Source organism: Hyperolius riggenbachi, chromosome 2 (assembly GCF_040937935.1).
Source record: "Hyperolius riggenbachi isolate aHypRig1 chromosome 2, aHypRig1.pri, whole genome shotgun sequence".
In the NCBI taxonomy this organism is placed as follows: Eukaryota; Metazoa; Chordata; class Amphibia; order Anura; family Hyperoliidae; genus Hyperolius; species Hyperolius riggenbachi.
This window is the reverse complement of record NC_090647.1, coordinates 323,715,950-323,740,498: the sequence shown is the minus strand read 5'-3', so window position 1 is coordinate 323,740,498 and position 24,549 is coordinate 323,715,950. Positions and strand designations below refer to the sequence as shown.

The 24,549-nt window shown below is 44.6% G+C and overlaps 1 protein-coding gene across 2 annotated transcripts in view; it reads left to right on the top strand.

Moving 5' to 3' along the window:
- Positions 1 to 2,687: 2,687 nt before the first annotated feature.
- SYTL1 (synaptotagmin like 1) overlaps positions 2,688 to 24,549 on the top strand; it is a 110,849-nt gene continuing 88,987 nt past the window's right edge. The window contains exon 1 of one of the 2 annotated variants that reach the window (XM_068269249.1): positions 2,688 to 2,846. The gene's annotated coding sequence lies outside the window, so the exon portion shown is untranslated. The remainder of the gene's footprint in view (positions 2,847 to 24,549) is intronic. The other variant, XM_068269250.1, reaches the window with a different exon arrangement.

Sequence of the window (24,549 nt, the reverse complement as noted above, 5' to 3'; positions counted from 1 at the left end):
GGGGGGAGCCCATCACTCACTATCTAACCTGGGGGGTCCCTGTCACTCACTATATTACCTGGGGGGCGCTTGTCACTCACGATCTAACCTAGGGGCCCCTGTCACTATCTAACCTGGGGGGCGCCTGTCACTCACTATCTAACCTGGGGTGCCCCTGTCCCTCACAATCTAACCTGAGGGTGCCTGTCACTCACATATCAAGCCTGGGGGGGTGCCTGTCACTCACTATCTAACCTGGGGGCTCCTGTCACTCACTATCTAACCGGGGGGGCCCTGTCACTCACTATCTAACCTGGGGGGTGCCTGTCACTCACTATCTAACCTGGGGGGCCCCTGTCACTATCTAACCTGGCAGCCCCTGTCACTCACTATCTAACTTGAAGGGCGCCTGTCACTTACATATCAAACCTGGGGGGGTGCCTGTCACTCACTATCTAACCTAAGGGCGCCTGTCACTCACTATATTACCTGGGGGACGCTTGTCACTCACTATCTAACCTAGGGGCCCCTGTCACTATCTAACCTGGGGGACGCCTGTCACTCACTATCTAACCTGGGGGGCCCCTGTCACTCACTATCTAACCTGGGGGGTGCCTGTCACTCACTATCTAACCTGGGGGGTGCCTGTCACTCACTATCTAACCTGGGGGGCCCCTGTCACTATCTAACCTGGGGGCCCCTGTCACTCACTATCTAACTTGAAGGGCGCCTGTCACTCACATATCAAACCTGGGGGGTGCCTGTCACTCACTATCTAACCTAAGGGCGCCTGTCACTCACTATATTACCTGGGGGGCACTTGTCACTCACTATCTAACCTAGGGGCCCCTGTCACTATCTAACCTGGGGGGCGCCTGTCACTCACTATCTAACCTGGGGGCTCCTGTCACTATCTAACCGGGGGGCCCCTGTCACTCACTATCTAACCTGGGGGCCCCTGTCACTCACTATCTAACCTGGGGGCTCCTGTCACTCACTATCTAACCTGGGGGGTGCCTGTCACTCACTATCTAACCTGGGGGGGCCCTGTCACTATCTAACCTGGGGGCCCCTGTCACTCACTATCTAACTTGAAGGGCGCCTGTCACTCACATATCAAACCTGGGGGGTGCCTGTCACTCACTATCTAACCTAAGGGCGCCTGTCACTCACTATATTACCTGGGGGGCGCTTGTCACTCACTATCTATCCTAGGGGCCCCTGTCACTATCTAACCTGGGGGGCGCCTGTCACTCACTATCTAACCTGGGGGCTCCTGTCACTCACTATCTAACCGGGGGGCCCCTGTCACTCACTATCTAACCTGGGGGGTGCCTGTCACTCACTATCTAACCTGGGGGCTCCTGTCACTCACTATCTAACCGGGGGGCCCCTGTCATTCACTATCTAACCTGGGGGGCCCCTGTCACTCACTATCTAACCTGGGGGCCCCTGTCACTCCCTATCTAACTTGGGGGGCGCCTGTCACTCACATATCAAACCTGGGGGGTGCCTGTCACTCACTATCTAACCTGGGGGCTCCTGTCATTCACTATCTAACCGGGGGGCAACTGTCACTCACTATCTAACCTGGGGGGAGCCTGTCACTCACTATCTAACCTGGGGGGCCCCTGTCACTCACTATCTAACCTGGGGGTCCCTGTCACTCACTATCTAACCTGGGGTTCCCTGTCACTCACTACCTAATCTGGGAGTCCCTGTCACTCACTACCTAACCTGGGGGTCCCTGTCAGAATCCAGGTGAGAGGTGTCTACCATATTAAGCCTATTTATGTGAAAATGCTGTCTATTTATGTGCCTCATGACTGCTGAATTTGTCTTGTTGGGGGCCTAATGATTGCTGAATTTTTACTGGTTGGGGGCCTCATGATTTGTTAGGAGCCTCAAGATTGCTGAATTTGTCTTGTTGGGGGTCACACGATTGCTGACTGTGAGACTATGGGAAAAGCTGAATCATCATCATATGAGACAATAGCATTAAATCTACCTTTTTAGCTTTTTAAAACAGAAAATAAAACTGGGAGGTTCTAAAAAAATGATGGAGCACTTCCTCCTTCCGGCTTGAAGGAGGAAGTGCTCCATAGCGAGGCTTGCAACGCGTCCATTCGGACGCTTGCACCTCGTTGAAACGCTGGACGGAGAGCGGCGTTCTGGGTAATTAATTCCGCCATATCTAGCCGCTCAGCTGCCGCAATTAGAGCTAATTTGAATCACGAGTATCCACCGTGGTTATTCGTGATCAATCTGTGGAGAGCAAACCTACAACTAGCTCTGCCAACATGAAATGGCTACGCACATTTCTCAGTTTGTGGTGGGGGAGGGGGGGCCCAGGACTGATGATTTGTGAGGGGCCCCAAAATTTCTGATGGCGGCCCTCGTTCCATCCATACCATATCAGAGCAATACATTGTGCAGTACAATAACACTGCAAAAGTACAGTTAAATTATAACTGCCATAGCTCATAGAAATGATCATATGCTCAAAATGTATTGCTAAAGTCAGTTTCCTGTATCAGCAACTTCCTAGAACTTTAAGCCTTTTCTTTTTTTTAGTGTCCCTGGGGCTGAGGAATCCTCGAGAAGTCTGCTGGTACATAGAAAGTTAATAGAATTTTATATTTGTAAGAGGTGTGCCTGTCAGTGGGTGGAGTGTTCTGCAATGACTCAGAGCTACGCATTCTGCATGCACACATTCTCATACCTCAGCTCACACACAGACCAGTGACACCTGTACACCTGGCTAGGATTGGTACGGTCTCACGCAGGTAAGGGACAGCAGTGCGTACTGGGGCTTAGAAATGGACCAGCTACAATGAAGACGTACAGAGGAGGAGGAGGAAAAAGAGGTGAACTTAGGAGTAGTTTTGCCATCATCATATGTTGCATTGTGCCACTTATATACCTGACTAGAAGTGGGTGGACATAATTCAATAGTGTAGGCTAATTGTTTTCAGGTAGAATGACATTATTAACCATCTGTCTTTGTAATTGTATTCCTTTGTGTGTCTGAGCATTGTTCCTTCTGAGAGCCTAATGCTGACATACGGAAAGGGAGAGTCAGTGTTACCTGCAGTTTAACTCTCACCTGGCTATGTGTGTACTGTACAGTTTAGGATAACATCTCACTTATGTGTGCTTTGTGGTCTGGCTAAGGGATCTCTTTTCCTGTTTATGTGACACGCTGACAGGTGGAGGGCGTTCCTTTACTGTGCTCAAGAAAATTACAAAATAAGGGGCCTTGTTCTTCTAAAGTTAGTGCTACAGCAACATATTGTAAGTGCTTTAGCTCTGTGTGACATAAGCAACATCTTTTGTGTGACAGAAAAAAATCGTTTTAACCTTCAGTCCATTGTCAACTTATGTAAGGAATCCTTTGAACATTGTCTTTCATGTGTTTCAAGCCTGAGGTTGATATGACCTGGTAATTCTCATGGGCAGCCCAGTAGCAGGGCTATGTAATGGGGTGCAGAAGGCCTTCATAGAGCCTGTTAGTAACTTGGAAACTGGATTCACAAGCCTAACCACTGCCGCAGGCGCCAGTTATGACTTTACATAGTGAATTTCATGCTCCATTGGACCATGTTCAAGTTTTGCAAAATGGAGATGAAAGAGTTAAAACAAATGTAATAGAATAAATAAAAAACTGAGCAGGCTATACATGGGCTGAGAGTGGCCTGATCAGACACTAGACACTTAATACTCAACTGCTGAAATCTCAATAAAGGCATCGCGACTGTTGGACACCTCAGCACCTTCTAATTTTGTCCAAGCTTTGCAAAATTTGATTGAAAATCCCCACTCCACTAGTTTTGTACTATGTCAAGCTCTAATAAACTGTGTGTCCACCATCTGAGGCTGTTTCACTGCCAGTCTTGACCATGCTACCAATCAATAACCTGGCCAAAAGTTTATCAATCAGTAGCATGACACACAAGAGATTTCAGGCAGATTAAACTGATGCTGTAGTGAGAAGGGTATGAAGGCTGTCTTATTTATTTTGTTTTACACATGTAGCTGCCCTGCTGATCTTTGTGGCGTTACTAGTGTCTGGATCGCTCATCTGAAACAAGCATGCAGGTAGTGTGGTCATATTTTAGTCAGAACACCTGATCTGTCTTCTTATTCTGGGTAACTGGCTTAAATATTAGAGTCACATGATCAAGAGGACAGCCAGGTTGGAGAATAGCTACAATTCCATGACTTCCATATTAGCCTCTTACCAGGGCCGGATTTCTGGCAAGGCCACATAGGCCATGGCCTAGGGCACCAGAAGTTTAGGGGCGGCTCAGTGAGTGGCAATATTGCTGTTCTATGCAGCCATCTCTATCTACAAGGACAGCTTTAACCTTTGAACTCTCTGTCCTGTACTTGTGCTGTCCCTGCAAGATATGTAAGCTCTATCCTGCAGGTACACATCAGCCGAACTCTCATGGTGACACATTGGGTCCATCATCAACGAGATGGTAAGCATACCATAAAAGTTCAAAACATAACATAATCTATACGCATATTACTAAAATAGCTATTGTCTGTGACACCAATGATGGAAAGTAAGTTGAATTCTCATTGGGGCACACAGAGCTAACAACCATACAGACGATATAGTTGGCCTTGGGCGGTAAAAAGTACAAATCCGGCCCTGCCTCTTACACCGTAATGAGCAGGGTCAGCTTGTCATTTTGTTCTACATTGTGTGTTAGATGTGACCTTCCATTGTTATGACTGGCTGTTCTCTTGCTGTCTGAACTGCTCTGTTGAATATGTTCCTAATTGCATAAATATCAAATAACATTTCATAATACTGCTAAAATAAGTAGTGTACATCCTCCTCCTCACAAATCCAGTTCTGCTGCCCATCTTCATAGGGACCACTGTGTAACCATTATGGAAGAGTGCTGATAAACGTTGGGCGTAGGCCAAAAATTCTCATGTTTTTAGCAGACATAACATTTTAATTGCTCAAAATAACTGTTCATAATAATTTTCAGTGACAGATAGCTTTAAAAGCATCCCCAGTCCCTTGCAGCTGCTTCTTCTGTAGTTATATGCATTGGCTTTCTTGTTCATTGATTGCTGTTATTCCATGCTGCGGGAGGCCGCTTGCTTTCTATTTAGTACAAAACATGCAACTGTAACCCAAAATAGTAACAAATAATTGTTTTGAACACAAGTTTAATCTCTACACCTAGCGTAGGGTACTTTTTGAGCTACCCATCAACTTTAATAAAATGTGACTAGTCATACAAAAAAAAGACAATTACCGTAACTATTCATAAAATCAGTCAAAGGTGACAATATCAGTCCAGTCAACCACCAAATAGAAAAGTAAACAGAATGACTTTACGGCTTAAAGTGGTATGAAACTCAGTATTTCTTCTTTGCTCTAAAAGATTATTTACAGCATAAAATATACTACTAGCACAAAATAAGTTAGCTGAACAGCATTCAAACAGTTAAACACAGCACCTTCTCCTTCAGCGGAAAGCTTCCTGCTGCATCCGAACAGGTGATACTTTTGTTTACATTCCTTTGTCAGCTACAATTAGTATACAGCCAGTAGGTGCTGAAATTGATCTGCACACATTGTCGAACCTGAAACACCTGAGAATGAGAAGTGCTTACTGAATACAATATAATATATAAATAGAGCTGCTATGCAGTAAAATGCAATGGCAGCTTCCAGAGCAGATAAACTGTACTTTGGGAACATGTAATTTGTAAATGGGCAATAATAGGTGAGCACAAAATCCAAATATGATAACTGTATGGGTAATAAAAAGTAGAAAAACATGTTTTTATTGAACATGATGTCAGAGTTGAATCCCTCTTTAAATGGACAACACCTCTCTGGGCCATATGCAATTCACTTTTTCACCTGAGTTTTCTCCTAGGAGATAATTTTTCATCTTCAATTTAAAATAATTTTCCAGCGCTTTTCAACTAAAAAAGTAGGTGAAAAAGTACTCTCAAAATTATTTAAAATATTTTCTTGTATTCTGGTGGCTTAAAATGCATTTTATTGACAAGTTTAAAATTATCACCTAGGAGAAAACTCAGGAGAAAAAGTTAATTGCATATGGGCCTCTGTCTTATGCAATGTGGTAAATGAACGTAAGGCAGTGCAGTTTGGACAGTGAAAATCGCCAATACCAGAAGTCTTTCACACCCCACCATTTAATGCATTCACTATCTTTAGTTTGACCACAGATTATAATGATAAAGATAACAAGCACTGAGGAGGTAGCTGAAAACATGGAATGGGAACCCCTAATTTGTCAGCTAAGTCCAATAATGTTTGCATTGATAGAAATCATGGGGTTTTCCAGGGGTGCAGAATCAAAGGATTCCTTTAAGGGGTAATAGGACACTACTCCTAGTAAGCAGCAAGCTTTTTTGCTGCATAGCGAACAGATAGAAACCCCAGGGGATACAGGACCAGAAGGGTGCACCCTAAAGTGTGGAGAATAAGGATAACAGGTGTAGCATGGACTGGCATGCTGGAAGGACAGCATAACAGGGCTGACAGGACAGACAGTGTAAATAAGCTGAGGGGCAAGACAGTATGACTGAACTCACTGACAATATAGCATGACTGGACTGACTAATGGGATAGCATGGCTGGACTGACTGACAGGACAGAATAATTAAATTGACTGACAGGATAGCATGACTGGGCTGACAGGAAAGCATGACTGATTGACTGACAGGAAAGCATGACTGGGTTGACTGAAAGGACAGCATGACTGGACTGACAGGACAGCATGAATAGACTGACTGACAGGAAAGCATGACTGGACTTACTGACAGGACACAATGGGCTTGAATCACTAAGCTGTGCTGCTACAGCAGTGCAGCTTAATGACTACAGGGAGTTTTATTATTCCTTGTGCATGCTAAGCAGCCATAGTGTTCACAGTCCAATTACGCTGGGCTCAATTAGTTTAAAAAAGCGGTTCATTATATTTAATGATCACTCCACTGAACCCACCCGGAGCCCGGCAGGTCTTGTCATTTCCAAAAAACGATATAGCTGCACCTTGATTGGCCCAGTAGCCTGACTGTCCCTTGACAGTCAGGCTACTGGGCCAATCAATGCGCAGAAATATCGCAGCTTAGTGAATCAAGCCCCATGACTGGACTGACAGGACAGCATGAATGGACTGACTGACAGAAAAGCATGACTGGGCTGACGGACAGGAAAGCATGACTGGACTGACGGACAGGAAAGCATGACTGGACTGACTGAATGACAGGACAGCATGCCATAACAGGACAGCATGACTGGACTGACAGAAAAGCATGCCATGACTGGATTGACTGACAGGACAGCATGAGTGGACTGCAAAAGCTGTATACATGTACAAACGTTTGCATTTATTAAGTGGCTACTTCTAGACACATATATTACTTACGTCCCTCCCCGCCAGAAAAAAAAAATTCAAATTCCTTACGAGATGTAAGAAAAAAAACATGTTCACAGTTGTGCATGTACAGCATGTCAGTATCTAAATAGTTAACGTGATATATGCTACGGTAACAAAATAACAAAGGGATTTTATGCATTTTATGTACAAACATTATGCCTTAGTAGTTACTGGTAGCAAAGTATATAATGTTTTTAATTGTACCAGTTTATTTTATAATTTATTAAACTGTGGCAATTTTTCTTATTCTTATTTATGCTCTTCAGCAAGAGCGTTGTGTTTTCTTAGAGTACTTCTGTACAGACATTGTACTATGTCAAAGGTTAATTTATTGTTTAAACATTGTCAGTGTGAGGTTTATCAGAATACTTTATATGTATGAGGTGGGGCTTGTTTAAAACCTCAGATATTTCTCGGTCTAAAAATGGCCTAGGAATAATGGTCAGTGCTAAGCTATGTTATGTGAGCAATGTAGGAGTGTAGTGTACTCTTACAAAGAGGTCTGCCAACTTTATTTACATGTAACAGATGATTGAGCTGTCTGTGCGATAAGACTTCTCATGTCCTTGGGAGGTGTGTGAAGGTGGCTACTGGCTAGTGTCAGCGGTGTACTCTTCTATGTCTCAGTTATTATTTTCTTTTTGGGTGGGGTGATCTAAGACTTCAAAGACAGAACAAAGCTGCAGAACAAGCCTTAAAGCCTTAAGACCTTAAAGCACAAATACTATACCGCTCAATGCTGCGATTCACCGATTTTTACAGATTTGTTTCCTTTGGTTAAATCTGACTGCAATCTTTTTGCAGTGGTTAACTAGTTACAACTCCGGCCTTGCAGTGCTAGAATCCTGCATTCAATTCCTGTGCAGAACACTATATTCAGGGAGTCTGTATGTTCTCCCCAGGTTTGTGATGATTTTCACCATGCCCCACAGTTTCCTCCCACATCACAAAAATATAATTCCAAGATCACTGGCTTCCCTCCAAGATTGGTAAGGACATTAGACTGACTAGAGTAGTAATTAGATTGTGAGCACCTCTGAGTAACAGCGACACAAATTGTCCAGAATATACTAAATCAACAGCATAATTTGTAAAACACATGACTCCTGCAGGGGTGAAAGCGCATTAAATGGTTCTGGAATCTGCATGCAATTGAAATCTATGCCCTGTTTGGAGGCTCTTGTCTCTGCCAAGGCATAGATTTCAATAACCTGGTTCTATAAGCTCCTGTTGTGATTGCACTTCCACTGCCGCTACTCTCAGCTGTCCGATGACAGACAATTTTATTGGCTCCTGACCCTGTGATTAGTGTTGGGCGAACACCTGGATGTTCGGGTTCGGGAAAGTTCGCCGAACATGGCCGCAATGTTCGGCATGTTCGGGCCGAACCCCGAACTCCCCGAACATCCCGCTTTTGGGGGCCCTATGGGGTCGCAGGCATAAGGGGGGAGCATGCCCCGATCGCGGGGGGGGGGGGTCGGAAATTCCCCCCACCCCCTCCGCTAGCGCTCCCCCCTCTGCCCGCTTCCCCATACAAAAGTTTCAGGAAGTACCGGTCCGGTGGTAGTGGGTGGCTGGCACTGGGCGGCACTGTGAAGTGAGTGACTGAGGAGGAGGAGTCCGGAGAGTGACGCGTTGAGGGAGGCCGGGCAGCGGGCGGTTCAGCAGTAGTACGGTACTACTGCTGAACCGCCCGCTGCCCGGCCTCCCTCAACGCGTCACTCTCCGGACTCCTCCTCCTCAGTCACTCACTTCACAGTGCCGCCCAGTGCCAGCCACCCACTACCACCGGACCGGTACTTCCTGAAACTTTTGTATGGGGAAGCGGGCAGAGGGGGGAGCGCTAGCGGAGGGGGTGGGGGGAATTTCCGCCCCCCCCCCCCCCCCGCGATCGGGGCATGCTCCCCCCTTATGCCTGCGACCCCATAGGGGGGCAGTATTCGGCTGAACAGGGCCCTGTTCGGCCGAACAGGGGCCCTGTTCGGCCCTGTTCGGCGGCCAATTAGTAGTTCGGGGCGAAAACGAACTTAAAAGGCCGAACACCATCAGGTGTTCGGCCGAACTCGAACATCACCCGAACAGGGTGATGTTCTGCAGAACCCGAACAGTGGCGAACACTGTTCGCCCAACACTACCTGTGATCACTGTGAGCCAATCACATTGATCACTGAGGAAGGATTTTAAAAAAGGCTCTGGTCCTTATGAAGTCAAAGCCAGAAGGTCCATACGCCGTTAAATGGGAACTGAAGTAAGAGGTATACAGAGGCTGCCATATTTATTTTCTTTTAATCAATACCAGTTGCCTGGCAGCCCTGCTGGTCTATTTTTCTGCAGTAGTATCTGAATAACACCAGAAACAAGCATGCAGCTAGTCTTGTCAGATCTGACTTTAAAGTCTGAAACACCTGATCTGCTGCATGCTTGTTCAGGGGCTATGGCTAATAGTATTAGAAGCAGAGGATCAGCAGGGCTGCCAGGCAACTGGTATTGATTAAAAGGAAATAAATATGGCAGCCTCTGTATACCTCTTACTTCAGTTCCCCTTTAAGATCAGAGAGGGATTGATCTGTTTGCCACAACAGGCAAAAATCTATGCATGCATGGCCACCTTAATCCTTTCCCTTAAAATTGTATCCCTATTATCCTAATCCCTATCCTAACCCTAAATTTTAATTCCTGATTAAAAGGAAATAAATATGGCAGCCTCCGTATACCTCTTACTTCAGTTCCCCTTTAACCACATAATAATAATACCTTCTGATCCATAGAAAATATCAGATTTGAATGCTGCTGCCCTGTAAAGCTATGTACAGACTTTGAATCACTCCAGGTATCCTATATTATACTTTGCAAGTGTCCCTGTCTCCTGTCCATGTGTCAGTGCTTTTGCGCTACTGCGCATGTCAAACTGCCACCCATTGGGACAGGACGCAGGACAGGGCCAGGTGGCGGGCCGGCCGGGCGTGTGAGCATGCGCGCTGTGATGCTGCAGCGAGGACTGACCTAGAGCCCGTTTTTAAACGGGCTTAGGTCACCTAGTCAATTATAAAATGACTGCAGTACAGATATTCTGTTGGCTTGTGGCAGAGCACTTTTACTGTTCTGTGGTAAGGGGAAGGGAAAACATATGAGCAGCACTACCCTGGAGGAATGAAAAGAAAATGCGAGACAGCCATCCAACCAGACATATCACTAAGGGCTCATTTCCACTAGAGCAAATCTGTATGCGTTTCCTGCATGCAGATTTGCATAGACAGCACAAATGGATGGGACTGTTTCCACTTGTGCGGGATTCTGTGTGGTTTGTCGTGCAGAAAGAATCTGCACGGCAGACCCATCAGAATTCGCACGCTGCACACCTGCACACGATTCGTCGGTAATGTAACTAAATAGGAAAACCACAAGCATTTTAGTCTTGCGGTTTTCCCGGCGCTTCCACTTAAAAACCCATGTCAATGCTTGCCGGCATTGCATTCCAATGAGTCAGCACCGACCTTGTAAAATAGCTCTTTTATTTGTAAAGGATTAAAAGATCATGATGAGGAAGACAGCGACAGCTCCGCTGTTTCGGGCAATCTGCCCTTTCTCAAGCCGTATAGCATAACATCAATCTCCAACACAAGTAACATCTATCACTTATATAGCAAAAGAGATAATCAGGTGACCAGAGGACTAGCCAATCAGCAGCATGCAGCCCTGACGGACCTGATGGAAAACCATAGGCTTAACATTTAAATTACCTGCTGGATCCACGCCCCTCGAGGCTTTATCATATATCCCACCGCCCATCAAAGCGTAACAACGCCATCAAAATCCGGAAATCACTCACCGCCGCCAGCGCTGCTCCGTATGGGTGGGGAGGTCCTCCGTGCTCATACGGAGCAGCGCTGGCAGCGGTGAGTGATTTCCGCATTTTGATGGCATTGTTACGCTTTGATGGGCGGTGGGATATATGCTAAAGCCTCGAAGGGCGTGGATCCAGCAGGTAATTTAAATGTTAAGCCTATGGTTTTCCATCAGGTCCGTCAGGGCTGCATGCTGCTGATTGGCTAGTCCTCTGGTCACCTGATTATCTCTTTTGCTATATAAGTGATAGATGTTACTTGTGTTGGAGATTGATGTTATGCTATACGGCTTGAGAAAGGGCAGATTGCCCGAAACAGCGGAGCTGTCGCTGTCTTCTTCATCATGATCTTTTAATCCTTTACAAATAAAAGAGCTATTTTACAAGGTCGGTGCTGACTCATTGGAATGCATCTTGGAAGATACCTGTAGTGCACAGGTATATTGGAGTCTGGAGCACGACCGTTCACTATTTTTACTTCCCCCATCGGTGCTTGCCATACACAGCAATGCTTGCCGGCATTGACATGGTTAAAATCGCGTTGCACAAACCGCGAGCGATTCCGCTTGAAAATTCGCATAGAAACAGCAACGAAACCGCAACCGCATGCGGATTCGTTGCTGCGATTTTCCCGTCGAAATCGCGCCGCACAAGTGGAAACGGGCCCTAACAGGGAGGTCAACATTGGAGGACGCATGTACACACTTTTGATTTGCAGCCAAAAGGGTCACCAACAATTGTTTCAGTTGAGGCAAATGTAAAGTATGTGTAGATAGCTCTACTGCTCTGTTTCTCAAGCCTATTCCCAATCATTTCCTTAACTGTAATCAGCATCAAAGGTACTGTAATTATCTGGCTACCTGTATTCCAGGAGCCTGAAAGCTGTTTTCCTCTTTTATCCTTGTTGGAGCAGCAGCGGCGAAGGAACAGCCAGGAGAACTAAGCACATTCTATGCAAAATGTATAACATTTTTGTTTCAAATTATTTACCTCTGTTTCAATAAATTTCTGCAAGGAGGGACATACCCAGTCGCAGCTATTCTTTGTTTATTATTACTATAATTATTATAATATAATAAATATATCTGTGTCAGGAACCGGCCTGCGGCACGCCTGCGTATACGGTTCCCCGACTGCGGGTTTGACCAGATCGAGAAGGGAAGCAGCCTTAGTCGAGCTACCGCAAGGCTGTGACCCCTCAAACACTTCTCACTGCCACCACTAGCTTTTGCTAGACACGTCCATTCGGCTGTCGAGTGCTCAGCGAGCAATCCGCGTTTTCGTATTCGGGTCAGCTTTGCGCTTTAGGCCGAATATGGGAACACCAACCCACAGTACAGTTGTACAGTAACACGGCACAATCAGGCACTGACTTGTAATGCAGGTTACACTGTAGTGCAGCAAAAACACTAACAGTCGTTCCGAACGATACTGTTAGCCACTCTGCTGTCGAGCGTAACAGTGCCCATACACACAATGCAATTACAATCTCATACGGTAGGGTTGCTCAAACGTACAATCAGGCATGGACTTATACACAGTTACATTTCAGTCTCTTCTAGGCTATGAGTGTTAGTTTAGTACAGCAGAGGTCAAACTTATTAAATAACGATTTAATATTCCAGGAAAAAAGTGGAACAATGCAGAAAATAATATATACAAAAGATTTACAAAAGCAAAGTAAAAATTACAATGATAAAAGTTACAAACATACACTCAAGGCTATTTGCTTACCCAAAATAAACAGGGATCAAGATAGAAGAACCTTGGACTTGGTTTTTGTGGACGGACACAGTTCTGGTTGGACCAAGAGCCACTTAGTTTGGACCGGGAGTCCAGCTTCAGTTCCGTCAGGAGTGGACTGATTTTAGGTATCTGCCCCTGCCTTTTATGCTGGAATATTTGCCTTGAGGCTGCAAGCCCGTTTGGACGGGGGAACTAGTTTAATTAAATCTCAGACATAATTCAATTTCCAGTAGGCTGTCATGTAAGTTTCAAACATTCCTGTCCACTTTGAACTTGGCAGACTCACTTAGTCAGATAGTGTTTTGACCCAAAGGCAGCTGTCTACATTAATACAAAAGATCAAGCAATGTACCACATTTGCAGGATGCCAGAAAAAAGGGAACCTAATTACCTGTTTCCTGGCTGTCCAGAGGAACTTTATGCTAATGTCGGTCTATTGACACACACACACACAATCACATTAACAGTCCATGAAGCTAGCTGCCAATACCTTCAAAGCCAGACTGGCTGACGTCCCCATGTGATACAGCCAGAAAAATGAAAAATACGCTTCTGTGCGATACCATACGGTGGTGATATTCTGCATATTACCGTACATATCATCCTCACCCCAATATATCATCACACCTCCCCTTTTGAGAATGGTGCTGGAAGGTGACTCCCATGAATCACCTTGCCAGCGCCTACATTGCCGACCGGGCCTGGGGGGGGCCTAAATGTGTCATTACACATTTAGGTGTTCAATCTTATGCTGACCTAAATGTGTCATTACACATTTAGGTGTTCAATCTTATTACTCACATGGCTGTGAGATTTTGTCTTATCCGTTTATTTTTTATTTTTTGGTTGTGATTCTTGTCAGTTTAATTTATTTTTTCTGGATATTCTGGATGCCGTGACCTGCCCCCCTCTGCCGGGTCTTCCCCTCACGTCTTCGCTATTGCGTGCTGGGTCACATGCCGCACCCCCGGCTGGCGCAGGATGCGTATCCGGGGGCCGCTCTAATGGAGCGCATTTGCGCTCTAGTGACGCACTGCGCACCCGCCCGTCTATGGCTTTGGACGGGCGTGCGCGATGACGTGGTGGGCGGACGCCGTCGACAGGGGGGCGTGCCTTGGGGCATTCAAAAGACGCGCGAATGGCGTCTATAAGGTTTATTCTACGGCTGCCTAGCCTTTGAAAAGGCAGCTAGTGCGGCGAAACATGTCAGGCATCGACTGACAGCCGTCTATCCTTCTGGGCATATCACGAGGGTTTTCACCGGATCCTTCCCACTTCCATATCAAACAGGACTGGTAACTATGCGACCTTTCATTGTTATCCACCATCATCCTTATGCATGGACCTGTGTGGCATAAAGCTATATGAACAGTAACTCTTACCATCTCATATGGACCTGCTTGACATGCTCTGCTGCATTTAACATGGACCTGCTCCACATGCTGTGTAGCATCTAACTTCACCATCATTAAGTGTGGCCGTGCTGGTTACCATTTATTCCCTGCGATTGGGGGACTTTCAGCTTGCTCTGCTTTATACTACAGCATGCACTGCCTCGCTCTGCTTTCATCAGACGGCATTACTACTTACCAGACATAGCACACAGCGCTTGGAAGTATCACATGTGTTTGCAACAAGTTCCATTTTTTCATCTGTGCAGTATGAACTCATGATCACTGATCAGTTAACCCTGTGATGGGGGGAGTTTGTTTCTAATGGATCTATGACCCCAATGTTGCAGGAATTCATCAATGGTCTTATGATTGCCACAGGTCTTTTTGCTACATGCTGCATGTTGGTTTTGCCATCAGGATTATATCAATATTTGTCGCATTATATTGCCATGATGTTATTCACCTTTTGAACTACCTATGAACAGGTTGGAAGTTTTTTGGGGGGCTGCAGCCCCCTAATGATCCGGTGTAACTATTATGCCCAGTTGGGGTAGTTTTTAATTTTAGTGTTGTATGGGGGGATTTGTCGATACATATAACTTCTGGTATTTTTTGTATTTATAGATTCTGCGATATGTAATGATTTTGTAATAAAGCTATATATATATATATTTTCATGCACCCAAGAGCCAATTCTCATCCTTGTTGCTATTTCATGAACTGTTGTTGGCAAGGCGCATGAAGGGATTTTTCATTTGAATGGTTTGATAATCAATATAATTTACAATTTGGTTCACTTGTCCACTGATCTCTTATCCAGAGATATTTATTCATAGTACTCAGAATAGCGAGCTAAACTGCATACTAATGTACTAAACGTTCCCACCACTGCCAGCCAATTATGTCAAGAACCGGCCCGCGGCACGCCTGCGTATATGGTTCCCGACTTCGGGTTTGACCAGATCGAGAGGGGAAGCAGCCTTAGTCGAGCTACCACAAAGCTGTGACCCCTCAAACACTTCTCAATGTCACCACTAGCTTTTGCTAGACATGTCCACTCGGCTGTCGAGTGCTCAGCGCGCAATCCGCGTTTTCGTATTTGGGTCAGCTTTGCGCTTTAGGCCGAATACGGGAACGCCATGCACACCCACCCACAGTACAGTTGTACAGTAACACGGCACAATCAGGCACTGACTTGTAATGCAGGTTACACTGTAGTGCAGCAAAAACACTAACAGTCGTTCCGAACAATACTGTTAGCCACTCTGCTGTCGAGCGCAATAGTGCCCATACACACAATGCAATTACAATCTCATACGGTAGGGTTGCTCAAACATACAATCAGGCATGGACTTATACACAGTTACATTTCAGTCTCTTCTAGGCTATGAGTGTTAGTTTAGTACAGCAGAGGTCAAACTTATTAAATAACGATTTAATATTCCAGGAAAAAAGTGGAACAATGCAGAAAATAATATATACAAAAGATTTACAAAAGCAAAGTAAAAATTACAATGATAAAAGTTACAAAGATACACACAAGGCTATTTGCTTACCCAAAATAAACAGGGATCAAGATAGAAGAACCTTGGACTTGGTTTTTGTGGATTGACACAGTTCTGGTTGGACCAGGAGCCACTTAGCTTGGACCGGGAGTCCAGCTTCAGTTCCGTCAGGAGTGGACTGATTTTAGGTATCTGCCTCTGCCTTTTATGCTGGAATATTTGCCTTGAGGCTGCAAGCCCGTTTGGACGCGGGAACTAGTTTAATTAAATCTCAGACATAATTCAATTTCCAGTAGGCTGTCATGTAAATTTCAAACATTCCTGTCCACTTTGAACTTGGCAGACTCACTTAGTTGGATAGTGTTTTGACCCACAGGCAGCTGTCTACATTAATACAAAAGATCAAGCAATGTACCACATTTGCAGGATGCCAGACAAAAGGGAACCTAATTACCTGTTTCCTGGCTGTCCAGAGGAACTTTATGCTAATGTCGGTCTATTGACACACACACACAATCACATTAACAGTCCATGAAGCTAGCTGCCAATACCTTCAAAGCCAGACTGGCTGACGTCCCCATGTGATACAGCCAGAAAAATGAAAAATACGCTTCTGTGCAATACCATATGGTGGCGATATTCTGCATATTACCGTACATATCATCCTCATCCCAATATATCATCACAATCTGTAGTTTAGAATATGTTTCATGTTGTGTTTTATCCCTTAAAATGGCTCGTTATAATGCCCCTATTAGTTGTAGTTAATATTAAGCTATTTGATATACATGTATCAGAATTTGTAGCAGATCAGGTAACTTTACTAATGGTGTCCATCTGTGGTGTTTTTGGTGGTGTGCACCACTCTGTGAGCATATTAGTATTTTTTCCTGATTGGCTTGCTTGCATTCTTTCCACACCACAACATGGCACCCATGTCAGCAGGGATGAGCTTTGTGGTACACCTCTGTAGCGTTGTAGTGCTGTAGGTACTCATTTTGCCGTTAGCAGGATTTTTTTTTATTTTTTTTCCGAAAACTAGAATATTTTTTGGGGTACATTTAGGCCTCTTTCACAGAGCGACGTTAAAGTCGTACGTTAAAACAACATTTAACGCAGAATAACGCATTGCAATGAAAAATCAATGCCCTTTTCACAGTGCACACGTTGCGTTGGTGTCTAACGCTGCACGTTAAGTGAAAGTACTGCATGCTGTGCGTTATACACGACTGTTTGCACATGCTCAGTAAGGACTTGGAAGCAGTTTTCATTGCCTGTATGCTCTACTGTATGCAACGATAATGGGGCAGTGCGATTTTTTGGGGGGATTGCGTTGTAACTTGCGTTGCGACTTTAACGTTGCATCAAACCGCAACGTCCTACTGTAAAAGAGGCCTTAAAATTAAAATTGTGTTTGACCTCCCTGTATTTTGATTCATAAATGAATTTGAGGATGGGAGCTGTACTGATCTGTCTATTAGAGCTGAATACATTTTACAGAATATTAAAGTGACACTGAAGTAAAATAAAAAAATAAAAAAACTTGTGATGTAATGATTTGTATGTGTAGTACGGATAATTAATAGAACATAAGTAGCAAAGAAAATTGTTTAATATTTGAATTTTTAGATATATAGTTTTTTTTTAGTTTTTTTTTACATTGCATAATTTTGTCATATTTGCAATTACAAGCCACACTCTGTATTTTAACTACCTAAAGACCGCCCCACGCCAATGGGCGTGGACGCGGCGGCAGCCCCAGGACCACCTAACGCCTATTGGCGTCAAGTCCTGGGGCTCTAATCTGCATGAGATCGCGTGCACACTGCGCGCGCATCTCCTGCTCGGGGGGCGGAGCTCTGCCCCCTCTTCAGCCGCTCGGGAAATAAGTATTTATATGAAAAAAATAAACAAATGTGGAGCGATCAGACCCCACCAACAGAGAGCTCTGTTGGTGGGGGAAAAAGGGGGGGGGGATCACTCGTGTGCTGTGTTGTGCGGTCCTGCAGCTTGGCCTATTGCTGCAGTGGCCAATTAGAGAAAAAACAGGCTGGTCTTTAGGGGGGGTTTGCGGTCCTCAAGTGTTTAAACTATAAAACAAGCAGAGCTAACGACCCTTTCAACTTTCCTGCAGTAAAAATCTTATCTAAATCTGTCTCTGACTCAGAAAACAGAGCTCATAGAGGTTCTTTTGCATAGATAACAACTAAAGTTTCTTAACCCTTCCTGTACTGGAAACAATATTACACTCATATCTGTGCTACTAATCTATTTCTTAACTGTACTACATATACAAATCGTTATCTCATAAGTTTATTCCCACTTCATATTCCCTTTAAATCTCTGGAAAAGTGCCATGGAACTGGAAGCAGGTAATTTTGTCAACACGCGGTGGCTGATAATTTGGGTGCTGCCACAGACCACAATGTATACCAGCACCCGGTGTGTCATTTGGGCACTGGCAATATTTGGAGCCCAAATTATGGCAAGAAGGGACAGGTAGTGTTAGGTGTTAGGTTTACTGTAGGGGCTAGATTAGGAAGAAGCTAGGGGTAGAATTGGTGTTGGTAAAGGCTTTAGTAGAATATATCAGTAGTATTGCCAATATCCTGCTAGTGGCTTCACCCAGTGCCCACATTTCCCTTTAAGGTCTCCTTCATAATGGGAAGCAGAACTTCACCCTTGACATTAGTCCAACTTCTATTCTGATGGCCACTGAGCACCTTCCTACTGCAATTAATGTAGCCTTATGGCAACATTTGTAACCCCATGCATGTCAGTGCTTAATACGCGACGCAGGTGCAGACAGCAAAAAAACATTTCCTGTTATGTATGAGTTCAGCTGCACTCATGTGTAACATCATGTGAGGGATGCCTTTCCATTGCCAATATTGAGCGCTATCAAAGTGCCTGACTGGTGCACATGAGCCACTGACAGGCAGTTAATGCACTGCGTTCATCTGCTCATGTAAAAGAGGCCTAGAGCAGCCTTTCTCAACCTTTTTACACTGGAGGATCCCTTCAAATAATGTTTGCATCTAAAGAAACCCCAGCATTAGGGGGAAGTGGGGATTTACAGTATTTGGCTAGATGCATAGTCTTTCAAAGTGGGTGTGGTTATTTATCCTTGCTCCCATATGCTCTCTTTTTGTTGAATTTTGTTGACGCGATATGTTCTTTGTGTGCTATACTAAACGCTAAATGTTACTATTGTTTTTACTTTTCAAGCGTAAATTTCAAAACTGTGTGTTGTCATCATTTGCAAAATGTATTCAATAAAAAGTTTATTGATGGTAAAAAAAAAGTGGGTGTGAATGTTCTTTATAACCGCCCTACTGCTTATCTCCATTCTATGTTTCTTCTTTACATTGCTTACTATTATAGTAGCATGTTAGTGATTCTTGCTATAGAACCCACAGTTGTAGTGCTCCCCCATAGCAGCACTCTTTATTACAGCCCTTGCATACTGTAACACCGATACTGGAAGATATTTTCAATGAGGTAGTTAATGAACGTCCACACAACATTTTGAAATAAGTGCTCAAAGACTATTGTGGTTATTTTTTTCTTTAGTACCTTATCGTTTGCAGATTATTTTTTAAGGATTCAGTACAGTAAAAAACGAACAGTGTAAAACTTTACATACATGTAAAAAGGGCACCGCGGTAATTTGGGCGTCGGGAAAATTACTGATATTCCACTACAGTCAGTGGCTGATTTTGATAGTACTAAGACCTAACTTAACCACTTGCCGACCGCACACTCATACCGTGCGGCGGCAAAGTGGTAGCTGGAGGGTGCCTCCCTAATTAATCAGGAAAGGCCGCTCGCGCGCGGCCGTTTCCTGTCAGATCACGGAGCGGGTCTCCGTGAATAGCCTGCGAGCCGCTGATTGCGGCTCACAGACTAAATGTAAACGTAGGAGACACATGTCTCCTTTGTTTACATTGTACGGCGCTGCTGCGCAGCAGCGCCGTAAGGCAGATCGGCGATGCCCGGCCAATCAGCGGCCGGGGATCGCCGCCATGTGACAGGGGACAGCCTGTCACTGGCTGCACAGGAGGGATAGCGTCCTGTGCAGCCCCGATCACCGGGGGGGAGCAGGTAGGAGAGGGAGAGGGGAATTTCGCCGCGGAGGGGGGCTTTGAGGTGCCCCTCCGCAACACCCAGGCAGGCAGAAGAGATCAGACCCCCCCTGCACATCATCCCCATAGGGGGGAAAAGGGGGGGCAATCTGATCTCTCTGCCTGCTACCTGAACTGTGCTGGGGGCTGCAGAGCCCACCCAGCACAGATCACTAAAAACAGCGCTGGTCCTTAAGGGGAGGTAAAGGGTGGGTCATCAAGTGGTTAAAGGATACCAGAGACGAAAAAGATTAGGAGAAACCCCCCCCCCCCTCCTTTGGCAACTAAATGATCCTGGCAGCCTCTTCTGGTTCGCCAGAGTCGGGCATCAGTGCGCACGTGCTGGTCCGGCTGCGCATCCTACAGCGCGAGACCGCGGTCGGGAGCTCTCTGCACATTACATAATCATGACATCATGCACAGAGTTCTCCTGGCCGCAATCGTTCGCTGTGGGATGTGCCCAGCCGGGCCAGCGCCTGAGCACTGATGCCTGACTCCAGCAACCCGCAAGAGGCTGCCAGCCCGCATTTAACTGCCAAAGGAGGGGGATGGAGGAGAACGGGGAGCGGTGGTTATCAGGACAGGATCCCATACATACAGTTGTGTTCAAAATTATTCAACCCCCACTGAAATTGAGTGTTTAGGCCAGTTTGACATTGATTTTGATCATTTCAGTCATCTTGTTTTCAATTAAATCAAAGAGGCACTTGTAAGTCAGACAAATATAACATTTATAATGAAATAACCACAAATTTATTTTCTGTGCTCACATCATTATCAGTTTTATTCAACCCCAAAGTGACATTCATTCTTAGTACTTAGTACAACATCCTTTTCCAGTTATAACAGCTTTTAAACGTGAAGCATAGCTTGACACAAGTGTCTTGCAGCGATCTACGGGTATCTTAGCCCATTCTTCATGGGCCAAAGCCTCCAGTTCAGTCACATTCTTAGGCTTGCGCGCTGCAACTGCTTTCTTTAAGTCCCACCAGAGGTTCTCAATCGGATTTAAGTGTGGTGACTGCAATGGCCACTCCAAAATGTTCCAGCCTTTAATCTGCAACCATGCTCTAGTGGAGGTATGCTTGGGATCATTGTCCTGTTGAAAGGTCCAACGTCTCCCAAGCCTCAGGTTTGTGACGGACTGCATCACATTTTCATCCAATATCTCCTGATACTGAAGAGAATTCATGGTACCTTGCACACACTGAAGCTTCCCTGTACCTGCAGAAGCAAAACATCCCCAAAGCATGATTGACCCCCCGCCATGCTTCACAGTAGGCAAGGTGTTATTTTCTTCATAGGCCTTGTTCTTCCTCCTCGAAACATAGCGTTGATCCATGGGCCCAAACAGTTCTAATTTTGTTTCATCAGTCCACAGAACACTATCCCAAAACTTTTGTGATTTGTCCACATGACTTTTGGCATACTGCAGTCGACTCTTCTTATTCTTCTATTCTAGACAGCAAGGGGGTGCGCCTGGGAGTTCTGGCATGGAGGCTTTCATTATGCAGTGTGCGCCTTATTCTATGAGCTCGAACTTCAGTACCCGCATCTGGCAAATCTTTTTTCAGTTCCTCAGCAGTCACACGGGGACTTTTCTCCACTTTGCGCCTCAGGTAGCGCACAGCAGTCGAAGTCAGCATCTTCTTTCTGCCACGGCCAGGTAGCGTTTCAACAGTGCCCTTTGCCTTGAATTTGCGAATGATGCTTCCTATGGTGTCTCTTGGTATGTTTAACATCTTTGCAATCTGATGTCTAACTTTAAACATCTCCCGGTAATTAACATTAAGCTTAACATCCTCACACGAGCTCTCCCGCCAATGAGCCACAAATTACACATACCAGGAAAGGTACAAAATCTTAAAAAAAAAAAAATCAACAAAACTGAATGGGAGCCAATAACCTATATGCATTATAGCAAATAATAACTATGATAGCAGCACCAATGGGCAAAAGAGGCCCAGAAATAGGTACAATATTTCAGAGGAGTAACATCCTTTTTTCAAGAATAAGCAATGATAACGTAAGGAGAGCATGATTCATGCAGATGGTAGGAGGTAGCTCCATTCTCTTCTCGGAATAAGCCAATGATGTAATGCAATATGTGTATGTGTGCAAAAAAAAGCAAATACGGTGGACCAGTATTTAGTATGTAAAGAAGCATGATAAGCCCTTTCTAACTATAGCATGCATGTGTATAACAGGAAAATAAGGGGCAGACATGATTGAGAACTAATAACTTGGCAACAATATTCAAGTTAAACCACATGCTACAAAAATAGACCAATGGCATGTATTCTGGAAGAGTGGTAACTTACTTCATCAGTATGGTCTGTGGTATCTCTACTTTCTTCCTGCTTTCGCTAAAACCTCATACTGGCATCCACAGACTACATATACAGAGACATCGCATAAGTAAACAGACACTCTGATTTCATGCATATGTCTGTTTTTAATTTTAACGAATGTATGCATCAGTCTTACTGCATACAGTTTGTGTGCTTCTCCAAACGTATGCCTCGAACCCCTGATGTCAAAGAACTGAGTGACTTCCAATAAAGGCATATAGTAGGGCAAAATCAAGGTGGTAAAAGCTAGAGGCACATTGCCATAAAACTGACGATTCCATGAAAATAATAAAAAAGGAAACTGTTGAGTTATGTTCAGATTGACCGGAACCAGCAGTGCAATAACTGAGGAATGCAAAATGGTGAAACCATTGCACAGGTGCAGAGTGGCAGAACACATGCAAGTGAATCTGTGGTGTCAGGTGTGAATACATTTGGCCTGTATATGGCACTAGGCTACTTGTAAAACTGATAAGATTATGTGCACTGTTGTGCGTTGTTGGGCCCTATTTTCAGCTGGATATGAGACATGGAGGAAAATGCTGCTTCATGTAGAGAGCTGTTGAGGCCTGTAAATAAACCTAGTTTCAATTATACCCCCTCCATGCCTACTAAACACAACAGAATCATACCACAGCGGTTGGGTATCTTCACCAGTACATGCGGCATGTATCAAATTGATATTGTGAAATAAAAAAAACAATGACTGTTTACTTACGTGATGTCTCTGCACATGCAATATACAACCTCCAAAGATGTCAGACTTGAATAAAAATAGAATGACGTGAATTAAAAACCATTCAAACCTTAATTTTAATTGTAAGTAGTGCAAAAGTTTTATGGTTATGTGAAAATGACATGCAGTGACAGTTTGCAAAAAATTTGGACTTGGTAGAACATTGCACAATTAATTAGGTGAGCTAGCAACAGGTTATTAACATGACTGGGTTTAAAAACAGCATTGCCAACTAAGTAGCTGCTGTGTCTCTTAGAAGTAAAGATGGAGAGAGACACAGTAAAATACTGCTTTAGGACCCGGCTTGTTCACATCTAGGGAAGTGAAAAAAACGATTGGCTCAGCAAAAGCGCTTAGAAAAGCACTAAAAATCACTAACGCGCAGGTAAGTGCCGGGAGGTGCTAAGAAAAATCGCCCACAAAATCGCAAAACGCTGGCATTAGCTATTGCGATTTATGATGTGAACAAGGCCTAAAAAAGTACACAAATTTAGAATAACATACTTCCTCAGTGTGAAGACAGAACAAAAATGTTGGAGATTTCATCATCTTCCAGTCTTCCTCAACATTATTACACTGTGTACCTCTTTATGAAAGATGATGTTTGCTGAGCACCCTCATCGCCTCAATACTCGACAGATGTATACAGTATTTGTTATGAGTGCTCAACGTTTGTGTATTAATTATTTTTAAACAGGCGGGATAGTGTAATGGTTAAGGGCTCTGCCTCTGACACAGGAGACCTGGGTTCAAATCTCGGCTCTGCCTGTTTAGTAAGCCAGCGCCTATTTCAGTAAGGAGTTTCTTGGGCAAGTCTCCTTAACACTGCTACTGCCTACTGAGTGCGCTCTAGTGGCTGCTTCGCAAGCGCTTTGAGTCTGACAGGAGAAAGGCGCTATACAAATACTGCCATTATTACTATTATTTTTTCTTATAATCAACTAAAATGCTTATTGTTTATCTATACATAAATAATTATTCTTTTAAATCCTCAAACTCACTATGATAGACTGACTATGACAAGTTCAAGTAACCCTAAAAACCAAACTAGATAACCCTAAGGACCCGAAGCGGCTAACCCCAAGGACCACCTACATGGTGAGGACAAAAGTCCTACAGCATACTAATTTGTTTACATGCATATGCATAGCTCGCTGACTTAAGGTGCGTACACACGCCGGACTGGAGGCAACGACGGGTCCGTCGTTACCTCCCGCTGGGTGGGCGTGCCAACGACAGTCCGGCGTGTGTACGCACTGTCGGCGGACTGATACGGCTGCTTCTGAGCGATCCGCCGAAGCGGCTAACCCCAAGGACCACCTACATGGTGAGGACAAAAGTCCTACAGCATACTAATTTGTTTACATGCATATGCATAGCTTGCTGACTTAAGCATAGTCGGCGGACTGATACGGCTGCTTCTGA